The 19,724-nt window shown below is 38.9% G+C and overlaps 1 pseudogene across 1 annotated transcript; it reads left to right on the top strand.

The window, feature by feature from the left end:
- Positions 1-1,588: 1,588 nt before the first annotated feature.
- On the top strand, positions 1,589-2,449 carry LOC308253850 (protein SET-like; annotated as a pseudogene). Its single transcript has one exon. The product of its transcript is annotated as a protein SET-like (transcript).
- The last annotated feature ends 17,275 nt before the right edge of the window (positions 2,450-19,724 follow it).

Below are 19,724 nucleotides of genomic sequence, written 5' to 3'. Positions count from 1 at the left end.
GGTAATTGCAATCGCTTCCATGCAGCAAGGGGAGTCCCTGCCCCTCCCCATTGATGAGATAACCCTTCGAAGGCTCCAGTTTCTGGAGGGAGGGCCCTGGTCTGTTTCAACTAACTTCACACAGCACAAAACCCAGACCAGTTCTGTGTTGCTCTAGGCATTTAACAAATACTTTTAATGGTGATGATGCAATCCTCTCAGCCTAGATCTGTCAGGGTCCCTAAGGCATGAAACACATATTATCTGAAGCTTTCCCTTTTGCTTAATTATATTGTTACTAATGTTCTTGTTCCACAGGATTTCTCCTCCCCCAACTCCTTCACCCAAACCGGGCTACAATGTGGGTTGGATTTACATAAAAGACCAGCACATTATAATTGTGATGATTGATCACTGAAGTTTCCTTGGGTTCAGATTGTTTTCTAATGTGGGCCATTTTTCATCATAAAGAGTCGGCTGATAATGATGTCATTTCCATTGCTTGAATTTGGAGGCAATGGCCACATGTCACATGGTTTTAAATGACTGTCTATGGGGCAGCAAAATCGCATTGTTATCAGTTTAAAGCAGTCGCTGCTTTACTCCTGGGGACAAAACAAAAATTGGAGCTTCCTAAAACTCATCAAGTAAGAGCAGGATGCCAGAAATACAAATCTGTATGGAAGCTGGAGGGGGGTGAGGGGAGGAGAGGAGGCGCTGAAGCAAACCTGTTTTTGTGCAAATCTGTGTGGTCAGCATCAGATAAAAACGGCAGTCATACTTGACAGAAAATAAGCCACATTGCCGATCACCGGATATCCTCAATGTACTCTCTTCCACAATCATTTACCTGTGATTCTTCAGCAAGATTAAGGAGGAAGAACTGAAAGACTCATGAAGAGGAGCTTTGGATGAAAACCCATCTACCATTCCAGCCAATAAGTGTACCTCCGATTAAGGGAGTGGGACTGGAATATGACCTCAATTTTGTGTGTGTAAAATATGGATATGAAATGAAATGATGTTATATGTGTGTCTAAAACAAATAGTTAGCTGCATCGTTAAAATCCCAAGGCTTGCAGGACCTAAGTCACAGCTGCACCAGATGTTCTGTGTTCTGCCATTTGCCTCTACCACCATGCAGCACTGCCTTCCCAAACCCCTCCAGGATGCCGTGCAGATGTGGAAGGTTTTTAGCCCCATCTCAGCCCTGCCTTCCTTGGCCTTTCTCATTCAATCCAACATGTTTTCCCTCCTCTCCACCTGTTCATTTTGAAAATGTTCTAACAGAAAAATTGTAAGAAAAGTACAATGAACACTGCTCACCCAGATTCCCCAGTTAGTTGTTCATATTGTCCCCAGCTGGCTGTCTCTCTATATACATATATACACATATTTTTATTTAACCATTTGAGAATTAGTTGCTTTAGCTTTATGACTTTGTGACATTTTCACCCCAACATACTTCAGGGTGTATCTCAAAAGGAAAAAAAGATTCTCATTTTTACAATACAATTAGTTTACTCAAGAAATTTAACATTCCAGTGCTCAGTGCACCTTTGAGCCCGGTGACTTCCCTGCGTTCAGATCCTCAGACTTTCCTCACAGCATGGCCCCCAAACGCCAGTCCTCGCTCCCACCTCAAACAAAGAAACCAAAACTGCCTCCAGTCCCCAAGCCGGAGAAGAAGTCAACCCCTCAAGATGTGCCAAAAGGAGAAAAAGAACAGCCAGAGTGATTGAACATATTGATGAAGTACAAAATGAAATAGACAGGCTTAATGACAAGCCAGTGAGGAGATTTTGAAAGTAGAACAGAAATATAACAAACTTCGCCAACCATTTTTTCAGAAGAGGTCAGAATTGATCGCCCAAATCCCAAATTTTGGGGTAACAACATTTGTCAACCATCCACAAGTGTCTGCACTGCTTGAGGAAGAGAATGAGGAGGCTCTTATTTGACAAGAGTTGAAGTAACAGAATTTGAAGATATTAAATCAGGTTACAGAATAGATTTTTATTTTGATGAAAATCCTCACTTCAAAAATAAAGTTCTCTCCAAAGAGTTTCATCTGAATGAGAATGGTGATCCATCTTCAAAGTCCACTGAAATCATACGGAAATCTGGAAAAGATTTGACGAAATGTTCAAGTCAAACACAGAATAAAGCCAGCAGGAAGAGACAGCATGAGGAACCAGAAAGCTTCTTGACCTGGTTTACTGACCATTCTGATGCAGGTGCAGATGAGTTAGGAGAAGTCATCAAAGATGACATTTGGTCAAATCCTTTAGAGTACTACTTGGTTCCTGACATGGATGATGAGGAAGGGGAAGGAGAAGAAGATGATGATGATGATGAAGAGAAAGGGTTGGAAGATATTGATGAAGAAGGGGATGAGGATGAAGGTGAAGAAGATGAAGATGATGATGAAGAGGAAGAAGGAGAGGAAGATGAAGGAGAAGATGACTAATGAACACTGATGGATTCCAATCTTTTTTAATTTCTTCCAGTCTCTGGGAGCAAGTTGCAGTCTTTTTTTTTTCTTTTCCTCCCCCCACCTCTTGTGCTCAGTCGCCCTGTTTTTGAGGTCTCTTTTCTCTCCTTTACACCATGGTTCTCACCTTATTTGGGAGGGGGATGTACCTTGAGCAGAATACAGTGGGAAAAGAATCTTTGCCCCTTTCTGTTCCAAATTCGTTTTTATCCCTTCCTGTCTCAAGAAAAACTTAATGGAATCAACACCACTGTGCTCTGTGGGGAAAAAGAAAAACCTTCTGCTCCCTTAGCTCTGCTGGGAGCTGGAGGTTGCTAAGCCCCTGTTAGTAGTGCATAGAATTCCAGCTTTTTTCCTCCTTTCTCTGTATATTGGGCTCAGAGATTACACTGTGTCTCTATGTGAATATGGACAGTTAGCATTTACCAGCATGTATCTGTCTACGTTCTCTTGTTTAAAAAAAGAGAAAAAAAGCTTTAAAAAGGGGGAGGGGGTTAATAGAAGGTCAGCAAAGGGTGGGTTTGAGATGTTTGGGTGGGTTAAGTGGGCATTTTGACAACATGGCTCTCCTTTGACATGTTTAATTGTGATGTTTAACGGACATTCTTGCAGTCTAAGATGACACTTTTAAAATAAAATTCTCTCCTAATGATGACTTGAACCCTGCCACTCAGAAAATCAGCAGAACCTATAGGATCTTATTCGGAATTGACATTTCTCTATTGTAATTTTGTTCCTGTTTATTTTTAAATTTTCTTTTTGTTTATTTTTGGAAAGGAAAGATGATGCTCAGCTTTAAAAATTAAAAGTGTACAATTTGCTTTGTTACAATAAAACTAAATGTGTACACACAAATAAAAAGAAACTTAACATTGATACAATGCTATTATCTAATATATAGTCCTAACTTCTCTAATTATCCTTATACAGTCTTATGTAGCTGATTTAAATGTATATGTACACATGATATACATGTATATTTATAAATCACATATAAAACATACATATACTTTTAAAAATATAAATAGGTAATTTATATATTTCATATATAAATTACATACATATATAAACAATATAGAGATAGAGATATATTCAGGAATTAATAAAGGACATCACATTGCATTTAGTTGACATGTCTCTTTACTTTGGTCTCTCTTTTGCTTTTTAATTTGTTTTGGTTTGTTTTTATTTTGCTTTGTGCTATTGCATTTGTCTTAGCAGTATTAGTATAGACTCATTATTAATTCAAGAAATGTATTTTTTGGTATAAAAGAGCTATGTCAAGAGGACATAGTCTCTAGCTTTAAAGAATTCCCACTAGGAAAACTGCATAATTTGAACATCGAAATGGCTAATGACAGAAATGGCTATAACATATTAAGAGAAAAAAAAAGAATATATTCTGATATGAAAAAAATAAAAGTGGAAAGAAGGAGAAGGGAGAGCTCTTCTTTACAGAATAATACCAACTAGTAAATGAGGAAGGAATTTAGAAAATTACCATTTTATAACCATCAGAGTGGTAACTTAGTCAAGAACCATCATCGCCAAGTCCATATTTACATCTCTTGTCTCCCACAGCCCAGTATTTTTACTCATTTGCTCATTCCTATAATATACACAACAGTTTTGGTATTGCTACACCATTATCACTACCAACAACTTGTTAAGTTCAAGATTTCTTTACAATCTTTGTTCTTAGAAAAATGTCACCTTGAAAATATACAATCAAAATACTATGCTTAAAAGTGACTTGACTAATTTTTCGAATGTGTATTTTTTATCTATTTGATATAAATTTAGGTTTTTCTTTTTCTGTTTAAACTCAATATATTTTTCCATCCTTGTTGATTTTATTTTTGGAAATATAAACCATTAACATAGCTTAAAATTCAAAACCAAATCAAAAGGTATGTTCAGGAGAGATCCCTAACCCATATACTTGGTTCGCAATTACCCCTGTAGATAACAAACTTCATTAGTTTTTGTCTAATTTTTCTTGTGTTTCTTTTTGCAAAAGTAAGCAGTTTCATCACAACTCTTTAAAGCCATTAACATTTATATTCCTTTTGCAATCATTATTTTCAAATTTTAGAAGAATATGTGAAAAAATTCCAAAAGATAAATTCATTCCAAGAATATTTCTTCCCATTTCCTGCTTGGAGTTAGAGGAAGTACCTTGGTTTCCTTTATAAAGGACATCAGAAGAGGTGAACAGTAGGGAATAGGGAGAATGACAGAGGCCAAACCAAGCCATGTGACTGCGAAGACTAAGTACCATCAAATTCCTCAAAGTGTGTATTTTTGGGTCTGAGCAGTAAACAAGAAAGCAACTAACTTGAACTGAGGCAAAATAACCAGCTCACCTATAGTACTTCTTAGACTAAAAAAAAATCTGATCAGGTCACTCTCTAGCTCAAAACCCTTCCATGACTTCCCACTACCTTCAGAATACATCCCAAACTAACGAAGTAGGCTGCATCCTTGCCTCACACACAAAAGTGAACACACACACTAGTGATTCCCAACTGCTTGGTTCATTTCTCACCCTCCCATTTTCTCACATCGTTCATATTACTTAACATGTTCTTCCCCACACAGACCCAGGAAGTAAGTAGGATGGCTTTCACTTTGATCAGCTTCATGAAGCAAGCCTGTTCTTTGAGCTCTGAGGAAGCCTCTCACTGCAAAGCTCTTCATATCTGAAATCTGGGCATTGGGTTTGTAACAGGACCTCCAGAAATTGCAACTACATTCAACCCTTGAACAACATTGGTTTAACTATGTGGGTTCACTTATACATAGACTTTTTCAATAAATACTCTAAATGTATTTTCTCTTTCTTATGATTTTCTTAATAACATTTTCTTTTCTCTACCTTGCTTTATTGTAAGAAAACAGTATATAATATATATCACATACATAATATGTGTTAAATGATTATTTATGTTATGAGGAAGGTATTGGCCAACAGTAAGCTATTAGTAGTTAAGTTTTAGGGGAGTCAAAAGTTATACGTGGATTTTTTTTTTTTTTACTATGGGGGGTTCAATGCTCCAACCCACAATTTATTCAAGGGTTACCTGTACTTGTTGCCTAACACAAGAAAGAGGTGTGATTTTAAGCTTCGTACCACAGACAGTGGAGGAAGGCTCACTGCTGAGACAGTACAGCACTGAGCCCCAGCCTACAAGGTCCTGCACTGTGGTGCATCCCTGAGTCCTCCTGAGAGTGAGATCCACTGCCCCCCATCCAGTGCCTTTCCTGCCTCGAGCATTCCAAGTTCCCAACCCTGCAATCATGGTTGTGTCTGTCTCACCACTGCTTCCCATTTTCACATTTCCAACCAGGCTAGTAAATTAATAGTCTCCTGAGAGATCTCTTCATTTGACTTCTCTTTTTGCCTTCCTACTCCTGAGATCCCACATCAAATCCTGCATGGCACTGTAACAATCCCATAAATTCTGACATTTAATCTTAGCCTGGTTTCTTCTAGAGTCTTCAACCTTTCCTTCCACTTGAAGAGACGATAATAGAGTACTCTGAGGGCTAGAGATATTCTTTCTCCTAATTACTCAAAACGACCATTCACTAGACATCATGGGTGGAATCAAGGTGGACGATTATTCTCATCAGAAATACTGCCCTCAGCTGGTCCAAGTAGGAACTACAACTCTAAGGCATTTCCCCCCTCTTCACTCCAATCATATCTTTACCCTAAAATGAATCTTTGAATTGTGAATAATAATTTTTTCCACTCAAGTAATGGGCCTTATTCTGGTGCCTCTTATTGTTTATTCACATCAATGTGATTTTTATTAGACTAGAATAATAATGCTCATCTGCATATTTCATGTTTAAAGATGTAGTTTAGATAGTATATATATTTAGAATTCTTCACCCTAATTGCAGAAAACATCCAGCTAATTACACATTACCTTTCTCAAACACATAATAAACTCAAATTGGTCTTGATATCTATGGAGCTTGTGCAAATTAGTGAAAGTTACTACAAATTGGCAGATGAATGGTAACTAGGAGTGGTGGAAAGTGTCATAGCCATTCATAAGTGGAGCCTGGAGGAGGAGGCCACATGGAGCCAAGTCCAGTAGAGGCCCAGAATGGCTGGGAGTGGGAGGCTATTTTCCTCTGCCCTTTGGCACATAAGCATGCTTGTCTTCTCTTCTGAGGGTATCAGTTTATTTTGGCCAAAAATGCATGTGATTTTACATATAAAGATTTTTAAAAATCAGAAGAAAGATATGCTCAAGAGGCAGAGAAGGAATCCCAGACTACACTAAAAATCTGGAAGAGCGAGTGGAGTGGTGGCACCGACAGGGAAAGGAAACCTCTGCATCACTGGACCTGGCCCGCCAGGCTGCACACGTGCAGTGGCTGGTGCAGTGGTTCTGTGTGAAGCTCTGGGGTCTTTCTGCCAGAGTTCTTCTCCCTCTCTACCACCCTCTGTCATGATCTTAGGTGAGTTACTTAGGCTCTGTGAGCCTTTTCTATCCACTTGAAGATGAATAGGTTAAATTCAAAAGATTCTGGTAATTGGCTAAAGAATTGTTTTCTGCAAGTTGGGTGACAGAAAGAATCCTATGTATACTATCTAAATACCTTTAAGTAAACATTACTATTTTTATTATGATAAAATAAACATAACATAAAATTTATCATTTTAATTATTTTTAAGTGTACAATTCAGTGGCATTAAGTTCATTCACCGTGTTGTGCAACCATTACCACTATCCATCTCCAGAACTTTTTCATCATCCCAAAATGAAACTCTATTATATATTTTTTTATCCAGTAACTGATTTTGGTCATGATCATAAATTTCATCCATGGTACCTAATACATGTTAATTGTAGGCATACATAATATTTGGGATCATGAGGTGACAGTTTAGCTTTTGAACTTCATTTTGAGCAGTTTTATTTGTGGGGGTTAATAATTTATTGTTTTTACTCTTTCTTAGCAGTCTTTTAAAGAACAGAGAGAAATTTTGCTATTTAAAAATAGAATAAAATTCATTCTAACTTGAATTTTTATAAATTTAAGATACATTATGAGATCTTAGCAATTTTATTTTTCCTATATCTTAAAAATATTTTGCTGTTCACCATCTTAGACATGATTTGATATTATTCACCAATTATTCTAAGCAATGCTAAAAAACAAACAAACACTAAGATAGTGTGAAATGGGAAAATGATGGAATTGCCTAAAGGTTGATATAATATTGAAATAAACTATTGCTATTACATCACCCTTCAGTTTACCAATTGTCTCACCCAAGTATTGCAGCATCTTCCAAGGATAAAGAGAAGACAGGAGATAACATCTTTATAGTTTTTCAATCTTTCAGTAAACATAGTTGAGAATCCATAATTTTTATTTTCTATCCATAATGGCAAAAATAAGAAAATTTACAGAGGAAGATGCTTTGCAATTACTAAATCAGAAGATTAATGCAAAAAGATTGTATATAAGTAAAATCTGAGACTATGAGTCTTCAGATGACAATATCCTAGATGAACTTTCTCAAACTCTAGAATCAGTGAGTGGACCCTCTATTTCTAAGGACAAAAGGAAATGTGATATTCTCAATGAGTTACTTTCTCAATAAGAACTTTACCATGCAATGTTTTGTGATCAGAACCTAGACCATCCTATCTTGCTAAAAGGATGAGTGACAATATCCTTTCATCTTTATGATGGTTGTACACCAAAATGTGCTTTATCTGGGCCATAAGTAGACAAGGCAGGTCTGTATAGAAAGGTTGATTGAAGAAAATAAGTAATGTAAAAATCAAAAATTCTAATTATGTTTATAAATCTGATATGTTTTGTAGTTACAGAACAAAGATAGCTCTTCTCTCAAAAAAGTATGAGTCACCAAAGTTTTCAAAAATATATTCTGATGATGTAACTCCAAGAAGATAAAATCAGAAGTAATGATAAGCTAAACCTTTTTGAAATCTGGAATTAGTATATACAAGATGGGTATGTTCTGGAATCATACATGACAGCTGATGACCAGTTAAGGCATTCAAAGGAAGTTTCCTGTTTTAGGTATATATACCTTCTAAACCAGGAAAACCTGAAATGAAAAATTCAGATTTACTGTTCAAATTTTTATTAAAATTGCTAATGAAGCTGTTTTTAACATTATCTCTGATTTTAGTTTTTTAAATTACTCATTAAATGGCTAAAAAATATAAAACTACAAAACGGGTTCATTGTACTCAAATGGTAAATGTTGAGAACTATCCCTGGTATACCAAGAAATAAGCACTCAATATAATTTTGTTGTTATTATCATGAGTTCACAGAGTTTCATCAAGCCCTAGAGTTATTCTGAAAAAGAAACCACATGCTATGTTCCATGGAACAACATGAAGAACTCATAAGCACCAGCAGGTCTGAGGCATCCTGTTACCACATCCAGGATAAGAGGGTGCGCAGCGTGCCTTCCCACATTGGCATGCAAAGCAGATCTGGGGCCTGTTGTGGCCACTCTTCCTGGAGTGTTGTGGGTCACAGTGCAAAGCCTGCCAAGATGCATCTATCTCACTGACCACCATCCCCTTCCGCTGACTCACATGGGACTGAGCAGCCAGCCAAAAACCCGGTAATATACCTTTCATGACTTTTAAAAACTCAATCATTTTTTAAAAATAAAAACTTGCACCCCAATTTCCTTTAGATCAAAAGCTGTTACTTTGAACAATGAAGGAGGCTATGGGAAGTGACCATCTGGCTGGAGAAGGGCATATCCATAAAAAAAAAAAATCATACTACTGAATACAGACAAGGGCACCAAGAGGGCCACAGAAAAGAAAATAGAAATTGAGGAATTTTCATAGTAATCAAAGAGAAAAACATAAGAAAGTGGAAAAAGAAGAAGACTCAGAGCTTCAGATGTCTACATAGCAATAAATAAGTAGGATTTTTTTTTTTAATTAGTAAATGTGACCTCCTGGGTTTTTCCAATCTAAGAGAGAACTTTCCAGTCACAAGAAGGATCCCTCAGTGGAAGAACAAATGACACAAGCGTGTGGTTGGTTCCCATATAGGCATTTGTTCAAGGAATGGCCAAAGAACCACCTGAAATGTGTGCTGCAAAAGCCGTCCCTGAGTTGGGAGAGAGGAAAACTGGTTTCCTCCTAAGGTCCTTTCCATCTGAACTCAGGATAACACAATGTTTAAGAGAATGAGTCCTAGCATCAGAGTGTTCAAAGCCAAGCCGAGTATTTATTGAGGCACACTATTGACCCTGACTAAATGTAATTTCAACATTTGTAAAATAGTAGGCAAGTGGGGGGACAATGAAGACAGGGGTACCCTCCTATCTAGTATATCTTCCGTTTGTCCCACAGGTCCCTTGCTGGTTTCACTGTCCTCCTTTCTGCCTCAGGAGACTGACCTCTATGAAATTCCTCAACCGATGATGCCTGCTCCAGTGTGAGAAGGGTAAGTGTAGGGTATTGAAGCCATTCCTGTGGGTTCTCTCTGGCTGCTGTGTCCTCCAGGAAGCCTTGTCTACATACCTCTTTCCTTCTGGGTTCTGCAACTTTCTCCCTTCCTCCAGCCCTCCCCGCCCAGAGACGGTCACACCTCCTTTTTTACAACCCCAGGGTTACGGCACTGTCTCTGGTGGATCCCTACCCCTGCTCTCACTGTGTAAATAGTCTGTTTATGGAACCCTCTTCCAACTACCTTAATTTGGGCGTGTGTCTGTGCTTTGCTGGGGCCCTGATTCTTCCTTAAAGAAGTGGAGAAGATTAGCTGTGCCTGGCGTTTAGTAAACTATGATGACCATGATATTTATAGCCTCCTTTCTCTTGCCTCTAACTCCTCTTCCATCTTTGCTTAACCCTTCCAGCCAGTTCCTCTTCTGATTCTTTAGCAGAGAAGTCAGCAAACTTCTTCTGCTAAGGGCCAGAGAGTCAATATTTTAGGCTTCATGGGCTACACAGTCACTGTCACCACTGCTCAACTCTGCCCTTGTAGAACGAAAGCAGCCATGGGCAACTTGCAGTGAATGTACATGGCTATGTTCCGATAACATTTTATTTATGAACACTGGTATTTAAATTTCATATAATTTTCATGGGTCATAAACTATTATTCTTCTCTTGATTATTTTTCAACCATTTGAAAAATGTAAAAACAATTGTTAGCTCACAAAACCCATAAAAACAGTCAAGTTTGGCAAACTCTGCTTTAACAGAGTTCTAAAATGTAGCATTTCTACTTCAACCCTCCAGGCCCAGAGATGGTAACATCTCCTTTATTACAACCCGGAGATATGGTTACACCAGAGAGCTCTGCTGCTCCAAATTATATTCTATGTTTTTTTCTTATTTTCTTTAAAAAACAAAGATAAGATTCTACAAATTCATTCTTTGAAGCTAAAGCTTGCTTTCTCTTTCCCATCATCTTTGCCAACTGGCATCCAACATCCTGTCCAATAGCACCTTCAGACCACTCCCCTCTAGTGCACCATCCAGGGGCTATGTCCTTGAAGCTGTTACCACACTAGAAACCCATTCCAACACCACTTCATCCAGTAAAAGGCACTCCAGGACTAGCCCCATTGTGATTCACTCTTTAGAAATAAGAAGTCTATAAGAAGTGTATATAGGGCCCCAGCCGGTTTGGTTCAGTGGACTCAGAGCGTAGGCCCTCAGACTGAAGGATCCCAGGTTCGATTCTATTCAAGGGCATGTACCTCGATCAGGGGCCCATGCAGGAAACAACCAATCGATGTGTCTCTTTCACATCGATGTTTCTCTCTCTGTCTCTCTCTCTCCCTTCTACTCTCTCTAAAAATTAATGGAAAAAATATCCTCGGGTGAGGATTAACAACAAAAAAGTGTATATAGGCAAAGCCTGTATACTGGCAATGTTCAGAAGATGAGGTTTGTCTTAGCAGAATTCCACCTGATTATGAATTCGAGACATGTACCAATATATGATGATTTACCAGTCTGATGTTTGGTCTGTCCTCCCTCCCCTTCTCTGAAGGACATCTGATCAGTCAGGGCGAAAGTGTCCATAAATGCTAAGGTGTTAACTCACTCCAGCAGACAACAGACATACAAAGACATTCTTGAATTTTAACAAGTCTTTTCAAAATAATTCCTTAGCTAAAGAGGTAGTTTTCAACCCTGGCTACACGTTAGAATCACCAAGAAAGCATTTTAAAATGCTGATGTGAAGGACTTACCCTATAATTGAAATTTTATCTGTGGTTTTAAAAAAGCATCTCAGGTAATTCTGGTGCAAGGTGAGGCTTGAGAATCACATACTTAGAGACATGGCCACGGGAGAAATGTTCAGATGGCTGAAGGAGGTCACCATGTGCCCATTCAAATCATGAACTCTTTTTCTTTTTCTTGCTCTCACTTGTAAAGCCTCAGAAAAGATGGCAATTGGGAGGGAGGGGTAGAAATGAAAATTATTGTGCACCTAGTTTGTGTTTTGCTTTTATTAATTGTTTTTCATTCATTTACTCATCCATCCAACATTTAAATATTTTTATGCCAGGCACTCCGCTAAACATGCAGACACAAAGATGGATAAGCTAATCATGGCCTCTGCTCTCATGGAGGTTGCATTCTCATGAGTAGAAAGGGTAGGGGGATGGAACAACTAATTGTACTATTATTTTTTAATGACAATAATGGTAAATCTGATTCATTCATGGCACACCTTCCAGGGAGATCTTACTTGAAGGAGATCAGGGAAGGCTTCCTTTAGGAAGTGATGCTCTGGCTGAGCTTTGAATAACGAGTAAGAACTAACTAGATAAAAATTTGAGATTACAGCGGGGACTACATGTGCAAAGGCCCTGTGGTAGGTCAGTAGGAGCTTAGGACATTTGAAGAACTGAAAGAAGGCAGTATGGCTGAAATTCAGAGAGCAAGGGAAGCATGGTGGGGCACATGAGGACCAGGTCAGGCAGTGCCTTGGAGGTCTTATTAAGACACTGTGTTATATCATTTGTACTTTATTAATATCCACATTTTATAGAGTCGGAGCACTCGGAAGATACTCCAGTTTCCATCATGGGAAAGATGTGAGGCCAGTGCTCAAAGCCACTTCTGTTTAACACCAAAGCCTGTGTCCTCTCTGCTGCCTAGCTATCTCCCTTTGCAGTTCCCTCTACCTTCCCAAGTGAGGTGTTTCACTAGAAACATCAATTATAAATCAAGTCTGTGTTTCTATATAGTGTCTATCCATATAGGAATATAGTATCTGTGCTTGTATAAAAATAAGAAGGAACAAAATAGAAAAGAACAAAACTATTAATTTCAGGGAAACTGACTTTCATTATATGAAGAAGATTTGCCTGCACCTCCTGGCCAGCCCATTGTGGAATTCAAAAAGGCTCCAATCAGTAGATCATAATATAGGTTATAGATAATGTCATTCATTGATTCACTTATTGATATTTATTGAACACTGATGACAATGTATGATCACAATACTAGTGGAGCTTACAGTCTTTTTTAGAAGAGAGTTAGAGAAGTAATGTACTTAGCCAAATTCAAACTAGAAATTCCTAAAAGTTAATAGGAGATAGAAGAGAATGGTAATATTTACACTTAATATTTATTTCTAACAGGCTATCTCTTTTTGCCCCCACTCTTTCACCCCATTGTTTTTCAAGCATGACGACCCAAAAATACCAAGGTCAATAAAAATCACTGGTATGTGGCTGCTAAGGAAGACCACCTTGTAAATAAAATTTAAACAATGTACAAAGACATTCTGGAGCATAATCAATGAGGGAAAATTGTCAAAAAACATTCTTTTCTGACCCAGTTCCAAAATCAGCAATGTACATGACATTGATCCAATACTCTTCCAAATGGTTTGAGGAAATCTGAGCGGAGTCCTAGATGTAATGGTTAGTATAAAAGAGATGAATTGAGCAAATATAAAAACTTCATTAAAATCCTAAAATAAAACTGAAAAATCTGCAGCAGATGGTATGGATCATAGATAGTTAAATGTCTGACAAAGGCAGTAATGATTTTTTTTTTAAATCAGCAACAAGGATTTGGGAGAGAGATAAGAAGATTGAATTATAGGAAATACTGTATTGATTTTTGAAGATGGAAGTAAGATTGATTCTGACCAGTACCTCAGGTAATCTTCTTCAATCTCTGTTAAAATATTCAGTTTGATTCTAACAATCAAGGAGGCACCTCAGCACACTTTCCTGAGACCTGGGGGAGGTCATGGATAAAGAAGAAGGGCCCATCTTCACATTTTTCTCCAGGAATCCCCAGGAGACATTCAATTATGTGCTCAGAGCAGTCCCACCCATAATTCTGGAGGACCAGCACACCTGCCCCAGTGGAATTTCCATCTGAGTCCAGACTCAGACATACAGTCTAAATTCAAAACTGATGGACTGAGTTGTCAAACACACAATCAGAAGAGGTGGCTGAGTGGGTAGCTCCTGCTCAGTTTTACCGGACATCACCAGTTATCATCCTTCCTCCCTAAAAGGACTTCTTCCCTATAGTCCAGCTAGAACTTGACAAAAGAGAGCAAGAAACTCAGGCCATCATAGCACAGTTCTCTTCCAATACGTTCCCCACACCAAGGTCCAGAAGAACACCTTCTCGTCTTCTTTGGAGATTACTAAGAGTTGAGTCTATAAACAGCCTTCTCTTTCTCCCTTTCAAGAATACCTCACATTTCTTTCAACCATTTTTCCTTCAAGTAAAATGTTAAAATGGTAATAGACTAGAGAATTTTTCTTTCAAGAAAAATAAATCTTTACTATACAATACCAGCCCCACAACCATCAAATTTACTCTAACACCTATTTGCTCTCACATTGCCTTCCAACATCATGACCTTTAATCTGATTGCTGATTTGTCCCAGTTCCCTAGATTTGGGACTATGTAGCTGTCTGTCCATCATGTTTTGAGACTATGTAGCTGTCTATCCATCATGTTCATTGTGATATGTGCCCTCAGTTGGCTGATAGCTGCCTCTGATGTGGACATTTGTGTTCTAGATTCACTACTCAAAGTATGGTTCCTGGACTAACAGCATCAGCAGGACCCTAGGCCTCACCCCAGACCTACTGGGTCAAAATCTGCACTTTAATAGTATCTCATACACATTGAAGGTTAAACATCACTGCTAAGAAATAGACAGCTCTCTGTCTAAACTGCTAGGCGCTTTTCACACTCCTGACTACAGATTAGCAGTAAATCATTAAAGGTTAACTATGTCACTAAGATGGGATTTTATAAAGAGACAGAGGGAATATATAAGAGTTAGTTGCTGTTAATATTTACATCTTGACTCCAAATGTTATATCCAATATATAAAGCATGTAGAGACTCAATGACACTATATATTTAAATGGTGAAAGTGCCAGAGAAGTTGAAAGAAAGGAGAGCTTGATGTGGGATTTCCAGGTTGGGGAAATACCATGGAGAAAATAGGACTTGAACTAAGGAGAAATGTATATGATCTTCCTAAAATATGACTACCAGGGAGATCTTCTAAATCCAAAACTAATGGATTTAGTTGTCAGTCACTTACCAACCATGTGAACTTTAATGAATCACTTATTTTATCTGAGCATTAATAAAACTGGAGGATGATATGGCATAGTGGACACAAGATTTGGTGTCAGATGAACCTGGCTCCAATTCTAGCCAGATTATGTCACCCTGAAGCAGTTACTTTACTTGGCTGAGCCTCACTATCCTACCTGAAAATGAAAGGACTTCCTAAGAATTAAATAATAAGACAAAGTATACAAAGTTCCCAGGTAAGGTTCTGTCACATAGTAGGTGGTCAGCCAATATTACTTTATCTTTTCTCTTCCCTTTCCTCTGACAATGAATTGGACCAAGACAAATGTGAATTAAATCTGGATCTAAATTGGCAAGATAATCCAGATTAGGAAAGTCCTAAAGAGTTCAAGCTTGATGTGGCAAGAAGTAAGGGCCATTGTGCAAAGGAGTATTTTAGGAAGACTAGCCTACCAGTGTATCTAGAACAAATGAGAGAGGCAGGTGATGGGCAGCAGTGAATTGGCAAGCTCACTGGAACACATAAAAGACTTTGTACCAGCTTTCACAGCACATCTGACCATCTGTGTTGGTCATTTGTCCTTGCTCCCAGATCTACTTCTGAACCTCCCTGCTCAAACCTGTATATTCAGAGACTGGATTTCTTGCCAGCTGGCTTCCAGGTAAGATCAGCCAATGGAAGGCTAAAGGTCTTGACAGTCAGAGATGAAAGGATTCTAAGATGTTTGTCCTTTCCTCTCCCTCTCTTCGGCAGTGCTATTTCTCCCAAGAGCCACCTGTTCCCCCAGGCAACCTTGTCCTCTGTGCTCCCAGCTCTGGGCTCTGATAACACCTCTTCCCTCTATAGTCCATCTACCTGATGGTGGGAGCAGCTTTCAGCTATTGCCACCTTCTGGGTTGCAGTCCCCTCTCCTCTTTGACTTCTTAATTTTACCATCACCTGGGTAACAGTTTCCTGTATTATATTCCTTCTATCAAAAACCAAACTAGACCTTAAACTGATAAAGCATCTAAATCAAAATACACCTCAGATTATTTTTGTATGATTATGTAGGTTTTTAAATCTTGGAGAAATATACAAATAAAGCTACATAATGATGGATCTCCCAGTGAAGAGTTGGAGAGAAATTGGGGTCAGAATTCTCCAACCAAAAAAAATATCATAGATACATTAATTCAGGATCATTATTAATCTGTAAATGTAGTGGTATCTATGAGCATGTCACATTTAATTTAGCATTTGCATGGGTGATCTGAAAAGGTAAGTAACAAACACAGACATTAATTCCACAGATATAATTGGTAGATGTTACAAATACCCAGAAGGATAGTGAAATAATAAAATAAATATTTTTTTAAAAACCTGGCTATTGCAGAGATAAGGTGGTGAAAAATCATAAAAATGCATAGCTGGATCTAAATAGCAAAGAGATACAGCCTGAAAAACATACATTTGTATAGGTAAGAAATCAAAACACAGATATTCCATGGGTATGAGAGAAAATAAGTAATGAATAAAACAAGACTAAAGAGTAGCAGTGCAAACTGGGATATAATTTTGAAACATGATGGAGGAAAAGAGCCTAGTTATTTTGAGCTTGAACAATAAACACCTTATGATTTAAAAAAAAATGGTGTGCTCTCTTTCTCCGACTTCCAATCACTCCTGCCCATTTATACAGTATTGACTAGGCCATACTTGCTATGCCTCACCCAATTTTGCATTCCTCAATAACAAAATTAAGAAAATTATTAAGAATCATGAGAACTCTGGGAAATAAAATCTGAAAAATAATAAGCTGGATGATATGAATAATAAAAGAAGTTGAAAGAGCCAGATTGGCTGAACAATCATATTTCTAGCACAGACCCTTAGAAAATTAGGCATATTGTGTGGAACAAACAAATTCTAATATGAGAACAGATTTCAATGTTGACCTAATTATCTATTGTCCAGCTCTCATTTTTATGGGGTGAATCCAGGCAAGTCAAATAAATTCTTGGAGACAAAACTACTCTTTCTAATAAGGAAAATCACTTCCTCTTTATCCATGAAGCCCCAGATGGGGAAGAAAAACCCAGTGTATTATTTTGTTGTTGTTGTTCAGATTGAACCTTAAATACCACTTCTATAAGGGTAATATTGACTGCAAGGGATCCAGACAGTGTGTTTCTATGTGGTCAAGACAGGTTTTCTTTTAGGAAAACAGGAGTTCAAAGTAAGGACAAGAACCCACGGCTCTGAAAGGATACAGCCAGCACCATGTAGCAGCCACCAGTAAAAATCACTTGCTCCCAAGTAAATTATTAGGTGAAAGGAGAGTGAAGAATTAAAGCAAAACACTCACAGCTCCGTGTTAAGCTAGGCTGTTATAATCTAAGTATTCATGAAAACCATTTTAGAATTTAGAAGCGGGTGGAGGAGAAGCAACTGCAGTCAACTGTAATATAGTGAGGGTCTGTCACATGATCTAATTACAAAAATGAAAGCAACCCAGGAATTATGTGGTCTATTCAAGCCTGCAGGGAGTAGAACAAAGAATATAATTATACATCAAGCCTGTTGATTAAACAATTACTATTTAAAGCAGATATAGATTTACAATTAATTTGCTTCTGCATTCTGAGGATTTGGGAACTGAGATAAACAGTGTTTGAAGTTTAATTATCCATGTGTAAGATGAAGGGGCTCATTTCAATTTGGTTAGCACTACAGAGCATTTTGGGTGGTGCAAAAGGAAGAATCCGACTCAGTGGCAAGTCTGGGCACTGAGGAAACGTGTGATTAAAGTGAGCAAGGAGGACTTCAATCTGTAACTGACTCTACAATCAATTACGATAACTCACTACCTCTGGACCAGCTCAAACCTCAGGGAAGGAGGGGGTCAGTGGGAGTAAGGGGGAGAGATCAACCAAGGGACTTGTGTGCATGCACATGAGCCTAATCAATGGACGCAGACAACAGGGGGGTGGGGCATGAGTGGGGGGTGGGGAGTAATGGGGGAATAAGAACACATATGTAAAAGTAATAATAAAAATAATAAAAATTTTAAAACAATAGCAAAGAAATTGTGAGGTAACCAGAACCCCAAGAACGCCTGAGAACGTCTTTCTTGCCATGCTAGCAGTCATCAGCTGTACAGTAATATTACCTGGGGAAAATGGGGAAGTATTTTGGACTTATGTTCCTGACCCTTCATGGGTGAGAGCCCTTATGTGGGCTGATCCTCCGCCTAGGTAGTCACCAATAATACCAAACACCTTGGTCATCCAGGAGGACCATGGGTGGGGCAAGGAAGTATAATTACACAGGGGTCGCCACCCAGCTTCCCTTTTGTATGACACAAAGTCAAACCACTGCTCCTTTGTGTGTAAAATTAAAGAGAGGTTTCTGGCTTGCGTGGACACCAAAGGAAGGGACTATCACTACATACTCCTGGGAGAGGTGCAGAAAATTTAACTAAGACCTTGTCTATACAAAAACAAATTGACAACCAGTTTGAAATAAAATTGCCATGGCCTAGAGCAAAGAATACCCTTACATGATATTATTCTACAATGTCATTATAATTTTTCCCAGATTTGTACTACTCCCATTACCGATAATAATAACTCCCACCCTTGGGAATCAATAAAAAAATCATCTTTTTGGTGCTTGGAGACAAAGGTAACACATCTCTTGATATTTTAGAATTACAACAGCATAATGTACAATTATCCCAAACAAACTTATAAACTAATTCTTTGAATGTCTGGCAGCAATTTAAAAAGGACATGAAAGGATTTAATCCCTTCCACTGTGTAGAGGGCCCCCTGGGAAGGCACCTGAGCATTCTATATTGGCCCCTCTTGCCCTTTTGGCCAAGAGGGGCCCCCTTCTCACAATCCAATTGCCCACAGCTGTTGCCTGAGCTTTCTGTTCATGCTGAGGTTGAAGACTCGTAGTGGCTGGAACTATGGATCTGTCTCTCGCCCAGTGGAGTGAGCTGGGCCCTCCCTGGAGAAGAAACCTGGGTTCCCCAAGATATGTGATCAGTGCTGGGGCCCCACCAGCAGGCGAGGGGATCCCAAAGCAGGTGCTGGGTGTGGAGGCCACGGGGGCATAGGCTACCAAGGAGACAGAACTGAACCTCACATCACCCTGCTTGGCCCCGGAGGATGGCTGGTTAGCCAGAGGCGGGTAAGATTCCTCAGGGAAGGAACAACCTCAGACAGGCACAGTTGCAGAGGGGCCATCAGGAGAGAACTTGGGGGTCAACAGAGGTGGGACACAGACCCTCACCCCCCAACTTTGCAGGGGCCTGAACCCTCACCCCCCAACTTTGCAGGGGCCTGAACCCTCACCCCTTCTGAGGGACGTCTCCTGCCTCCAGGGCTGCTTCGCTTCCCATGCCCAGCTCAAATCAGGACCCAGGTAACAGACAGAGACTTGGCCGACAGCAGCTGCCCTCTCACTGCAACAAGACTTGTTTGAGTTGTCTTGTACCCATGGTATGGGGAAGTGGGTTTTTGATATCTAAATCCAACCTAGCACCAGGAATGCTCAGGGCCTACACAAGAAGGCAAATAATCCTTTCTACTAATATTTACAGGGTAAAATAAGATTGTTGTTAGAGTATTAAATTTGACAGTAAAATAGTAGTCAAGTTCTCAGACTAATTTAAATTGG

The sequence above is a fragment of the Plecotus auritus genome (assembly GCF_963455305.1).
Source record: "Plecotus auritus genome assembly, chromosome: 7".
Classification (NCBI taxonomy): domain Eukaryota; kingdom Metazoa; phylum Chordata; class Mammalia; order Chiroptera; family Vespertilionidae; genus Plecotus; species Plecotus auritus.
This window is presented reverse-complemented; position numbering and strand designations above follow the sequence as displayed.